Source organism: Panicum virgatum, unplaced genomic scaffold (genome assembly GCF_016808335.1).
Source record: "Panicum virgatum strain AP13 unplaced genomic scaffold, P.virgatum_v5 scaffold_3222, whole genome shotgun sequence".
NCBI lineage: Eukaryota > Viridiplantae > Streptophyta > Magnoliopsida > Poales > Poaceae > Panicum > Panicum virgatum.
In genome coordinates, this window is record NW_024376313.1 from 57,527 (window position 1) to 64,122 (window position 6,596).

At 47.5% G+C, this 6,596-nt stretch overlaps 1 pseudogene; it reads right to left on the reverse strand.

Moving 5' to 3' along the window:
- Nucleotides 1-3,342: 3,342 nt before the first annotated feature.
- On the reverse strand, nucleotides 3,343-6,236 carry LOC120694113 (annotated as a pseudogene).
- Nucleotides 6,237-6,596: the final 360 nt, after the last annotated feature.

The window sequence follows — 6,596 nt, forward strand, 5'->3', positions numbered from 1 at the left end:
AGTGTATCCTAAAATGCTCAGACTTAGCTAAATTTAATAAATGAAGGCTAATTTGTGCTATTATATACCTTAGTAGTTTGCTCAATGTAAATAAAGCTACTCAATATTATATAAATATGATTAAGTTTAGCTATCTAGATTTAGTTTGTGGGTAGCCGAACTTGCTCAATTTTGACTAATGTTGTTTAACTTTTGCCAAACTTACTCAACTTATGTACAATAGGGATTGTGAATTCATCCGCCTGAATATTTACCAAACACCCCTGCTAGCAGAGGTAGGATAGGACAACCTGGAGAGGAGGTCCATTTCTGTTTCAATATTTTTCAGTGTTGTTACATATCTATATTTTATTGGAAAAAGTATAGATAACCTCCTGAACTATACCGGGTTGGATACTTCACCCCCTCAACAAAAAATTGGTATAGAAGACACCTTAAACCATCGAAAACCGGATAAAACACCCCCGAGGAGGTTTTGTAGGGCGGTTTGCTAACGTGGAACCTGGTTTCGGTGACGTGGACTCCTGGTTTGCTGATTAGTGTCTACCGTGGCATTGGGCCCACCGTCAGCCCCTCAACTCCCCCTTTTCTTCCCCACACCGCCCTCTGCTCTAGTTCATGCCGCGGCCGCCGTCAATGGAGCCCGTGCCCCCCTCCTCTCGCCCTCTCCCATGGATGAAGACAGCGCCTCCCAAGTGAACCCCTCCCCGCCCTTCCTTCGTCGGAGTCGAAGCCCCCCACTCCTGCGCCGGTGTTCGCTCATCCGCATCCGACTTGTCTGCGTCATGAGCCACTTCCACGCCCGCGTCGTCCATGGCCACCGCCGCGTCGTCCGCCCGCCCACGCCCGTCCAAGCCCGCTCTTCTCCTTGGCGGACGACTCCTTGTCATCATCGCCGGCCGTGGCAGCGCACCGCCTCTGGCACTGCCACTACAGCGCCATGCCAAAGACGATGGCAACCACGACAACGATGGCGAGGATCGACCCTATCGGCGACGACCACCGCTTGGCCTCAGGGATCCTCGCCCCGCTCTTCTCCTTGGCCACCAGAGCTAGGCAGCGGCGCGGGAGACGAAGTCGGCGAGGGCGGGCGCGATGGTGGCCGTGGACGGCACGAATGCGAGCGTGGGGAAGGCGCGGGAGCGGACAGATGGGGACGGGCGGACGCCGCGGTGGTGTGGATGCCGCTTGGGAGGCACCGTCATCATCCATGGGAGAGGGCGAGGGGAGGGTGGGTGCGGGCTCCATTGATGGCGGCGGCGGCATGAACCGGAGCAGAGGGGCGGTGTGGGGAAGAAAAGGGAGAGTTGAGGGGCTGACCCATGGGCCCAATGCCACGGTGTACACTAATCAGCAAACCAGGAGTCCATGTTGTCGAAACCGAGTTCCACATCAGCAAACCGCCCTCCAAAACCGCCTCGGGGGGTGTTTTATCCGGTTTTCGATAGTTTAAGGTGTCTTCTATACCAATTTTTTGTTGAGGGGGTGAAGTATCCAACCTCATATAGTTCAGGGGGTTATCTATACTTTTTCCATATTTTATTGGTTGATTGTGTCGTTTCCTATTTGCTAGAATTTTGGTTTAATATAGGTTTGCAATCAATAACATCTTCACCATCGAGAGTAACGATCAGTCGAAGAACACCGTGCATTGATGGGTGCTGAGGGCCCATATTGACTATCATAAGATCCTTTCTTTGAAGCAGTAGACTTGTCTTATTCTTTATTCCATGAAAATTTGACGACACACGGATCTTGTGAACAACCTCTTCGCCTAAGGTGGTAGCGAGCATAACTCAAATGAGCCAAGACCTATGTGACTTTCAGGATGAGTGAAAATAAGGCTTTCATTGTTTAGATGTGGACATATTAATGAACTTGAGTTTGGTAACATTTGAGATATACAAAGACTTTTGTATGGCCGCCGAAATTTGTCAATGGCCCATGTTTTCAGTGGCCTGGTTTGGCCACTGAAAATAGTGTTGTTTTCAGCATTTTTCCGCCTAAGCTTTCTTTTCATTATGTAAAAGTCGGCGGCTAGAAACCGCTGAAAATAGTTATTTTCAGTGGGTTCAGTTACTGTCCAACGTCATATATTTAAGGATAAAGTAGTAGATATATATAAATCATGAAACTATAGAAATTTAGCCCTCACTGTATAATCTAGTGCATCGGAACTCCATCATCAGATCATCCGATGACGACGAATCGTTGTCCAGACATTCTACAGACATCGAATTGAATCATTAAATAAACTTATCTAAACACTAGAAAATCCAGTCATCCAGTGAGGCAGTGACACGGACAAAAGTTTCGAATATCATATAATCTGTTGGCACTCGAATTTAAGCTCAGAACTTTCTATTGGCATAGGATAAGATGATAACCATTGAATTGTCTGATGGTACTATTATCCTGGATTTTTTGCCACCATAGCTCCATTTCGGTAAATTATATATTCAAATTTTTATCGTTTCGACGAGAGCTATCCAATGGTGAACTCAAATCTGCAACACTAGCGAGGTGACACGCGCAAATAGCGCGGGTATCTAGTATTTGTTATGATAATTTTCTTTTTTTATACATTTTATTGTTGTTCTATTTGTGATATATTATTAGACGTAATATACACCCACGGGACAAAGAGCGACATATTATTTGACCGAAGCTTCAACATATGGTTGATGATTTGTCACTCTCTTTTTGTTATTTGTTTAGTGATACAAAATATTTAAATTGATCTAATAAGAATTAAATGTATCGTAGGTTGTGAGATATTCATTAATATTTGATACAGTTTAATATAAACCATTGGATGTTCATAATATCCAACGGTTGGGCTTTTTCCTTTTTTTATATTTAATATGGTTTAATATAGACCGTTTGATCTTCATAAAATCCGACGGTTTCTATGATTTCTATGACTGAGGTTTTTTTTATCGGGTTAATATAGACCGTTAGATGTTTATAAAATCTAACGGTTGAGCCTTTTGCTTTTTATATTTAATATGGTTTAATGTAGACCGTTAGATCTTCATAAAATCCGACGGTAGAGGGTTTTTTTCTTTTTTACGATTAATGTGGGAATTTCTAAGCCCTCTCGGCGAACATAGTGACTTCTTTTGCTCTTTAAATATTTATATAATAGATATTACAACCGATTTCCTTGCACATACGTTTCATCATCACATGCATGAATTGAGGCATAATGGAATCTCGATTACTGTCACACTGTGAGACCCAGCAAAGTTTCATGACGTTACATAATGATTACATTAAGAAGTACGTACTACAGAGGAGACGCCCGTTATTGCACTGACTGGGGAAAAAAACAGGCCAGGATCACGGATGCTTGGTAGCCTCACGGGGATGGCGTCCATGGCCACCATCGGAGTTCCACTGAAGCAGCACCCAAACCATGGACGTCCCTGCATTTGAGAACGGAAAAAGCAGGTTAAACAAAAGCTATCAGTCGGAGGTCATGAAAACCAACGAGCTTGTGTGACCTGATGATGATATATGTTTAATTAACCTGCGACGAAGATGAAGGGGATGAGATTGTGCAAAATGGATTGTGTGGTACAGCAGGCACTGCATGGCAAGGTAGGCGATGGCGTAGAGGAAGGACAGGAAGGTGGCCGTGTACAGCGGCTTGCTGCGTAGGTTGAAGGCGCAGAGGAAGCAGAGCGTGGACGACAGCAGCGTCTACACACCGGTCGTTCGCCCATGTACGCCGGTCACTGAAGCCCAACAGATACGAAAGTCACGCCACTCCCTCAAGCTAGCATTGGGCCACGTCGACCTAAATTTCTCACCGTTGGATATCAGGGAAGGTTATCATCTGACCGTCGTTCTTGGGCTCTTGGCCGGGTTCGCGACCCTTTGAGCGAGCGAGGCCGCCGCCACTACCCATGCGGACGCCGGGCCCCCGGGCTCAGCTGAACGATGGCCTCATCGGCGCCTCTTCCGCAGGCACCGCCGCGCTGGCCGACACGCGGCCGGCTGGATCAGGCCCTTCTACCCGGTGTTCGGGTGAGGCGGCGCCGGCGGCTGGTCCACGGCGGCCATGGGTGTGCAGCGCAACCTACTCCGGCGGCCGCGGAGCCGCGCGGGTGAGGGGTAGGCTGGGGCGGCTGTTCGTAGAGGAGGCGCACGGTACTCGTCGACGGCGGCGGCCTTGATGGCGCAGCGCCGGAGATCCTCGCGTGGACGGCATAGCGCCCGCCGATTAGATACTGCGTGTGGAGATCCGGTGGCGGCGCCTCGCGTCGACATCGCCCTTGCCTTGCCGGCACCACGCTCGCCCCTGAAGAGCAGGTCCACGGGGTCATCAGTGACCGAAGCCACAACGACGGCAAGGAAAAGTTGCGTCTTCTTCGCCGCGCCCACGAAGCGGCGACCTCCATCAGCAGACGACAAGCCCAGGCCAACCGGCTTTGCCGGAGCGACAACCACGGCCCACAGCACGACGGCGCCGCCTCCGATCCGCCTCTCCGTCTCCCTCTACGGCCCCACAGGTACACTCTCCTGGCGCTTCTCTTCCCTTCCTTTCCCACGCCTCGGCCCGTCTCTCCCTCTCCATCATCACCGGCCGGGCGGTCAGGCCCGTCGCCTACCGCATGCCCGCCTCTTCATCTTCCTCTACAGCTTCCCATCTGAATCACTGAACGCACACCTTGTTGTGGTCTTGTGGGCGACCTCGAGCCATGAGAAGATAGAAGGTAGAGGCAGAGACTCCTGCTACTCTTCTGGGTTGCTAGCTACTCTCCAGCGCAAGCTCTCAAGCAGGTATGCTGCTGGCGCCGGGGTGCTGGGCTGCTGCAACTGGATTCAACCATCAATAATCTAGGCAAGACTGATTTCAGGATTGAGATCTTGCCCTGGGTTTACTATGTACTCTTTGCGCAACGCACACCATGTATTTGTTATATTGTCCATGGAAAATAATTTGAAGTTTTCACCCCGAGTGTTAACTGCAACACTAATTTGAGATTCCAAGAACACAGGTGCTATCTTAGCTTTGCTGAAAATTATATAACCCTGTATATGCATTTATTGCAGATTTAGAAAATCTGGGCAACTTGAGTACAGTAGCATTTTTTAGGACTTAAGACCAGAGATAGCAAAACAATTGCAACTCTTAACTGGATATTGATGCATGTGTTCACCTCATGGGCAGGTAAATTCCTTCACTGAAGACACACTAGGCACAATTTTGTATGCTCAGCATCCCTGAACCCCATGCATGGTGTTTGCATATCTCAGGAAGCCACAGCCGATGACAAGCAGTAGATGATGCTGGATCGGATTGGAAGCAATCCAAAAATTTCAATGTAATTATTGATAATAGCTAGCCAACATATCTTCAATCTATGTGTCATGTGTGATGTGTGATCCTTAGTCAGTCGCGTTTATCAAATTTATAAGGAATTACGATTCCACATATCTATTCTAGATCATAAATCACGACCACAAAATACTAGAAACTTTGCGATCATTCAAAGATTTAATTTGCTATTTATAGTTCTCGATCAGACTATCCGGCATGCACTAGGTATGATCTTCTTTTTGATTAATCACACAACGTATGTCATAATATTATATGACCAGCAAGCATAAAAAGACAATTCTAATCCCACAATTTATAAACAAAATTGGGTCTCTCAAATGAGAAGGCGCGGCAACGCGGCGCCGTGGGTTCTAGTGTATACGATTCAGGTTAAAATTAAGATGCATGGATTACTATGTATTGATGATTTGATGTACAGACAGCAAGTCAGCAAGGTATACATACTGTGTATACCGGAGTACCAGACATTTGAGCGAGCAGAGCGAGAAGGTTTTAAAGAGCCGGCTATAGCCTCTACTATAGCCCGCTATAGCTGTTTTGGAAGGGAAAAGCCATGCGCTATAGCATCATTTAGCCCGCTATATCCCGATATAGTCCGCTATTTGTCGTTTTGAGAAGCACGCCACTAAACCCCTTAGCCCGCTATATTTAAAACCATAAGAGCGACTGCGGAGCCAAACAAGCAGGAGGAGGTGAAGGCGGAGCAGAAGATGCCGACAGCAATCAGCCACCACCCCAGCGCCGGCACGCAGCGCATCGAGTTCACCCAATGATTGAGCTCAATTTGATGTTCGTTGCCAGAAGTGTGGTGTATGGCTGTGAAAACATGACTTTTGACGATGGCGGCGTCTGTGGACGTCTTTACCCTCATTGAAAGCATCGCCATGGAGTCTTCTTTGCCTCCTACACCGGTCTCCAGGTTAAAAACCTATCCTTTTGGAGGAGAGACTACGGTGCAGTTTATCATCGTATCTCTAGATGGACGTTACTCTAGCAGACTATTGTGTACCAATGGTCATCAAGAGTATACTTTTTTGGATGGTGGTTAGTTATGTGCTTTGGAGGAGAAGGGGGTTCCTGTTTGTGGGTATTTAGTGGAAACAAAAAGCTCAACTACAACTCAATGCAATGCTAGTGTTCTAGTCTACTGTATTGATCATTGTTTGTGGATGTCGAACTTGTGGCTGGTTGGTGAAGAAGGTGGGTTTCAGAGATTTGTGAGATGCTTCAGGTGAACTATTCATCT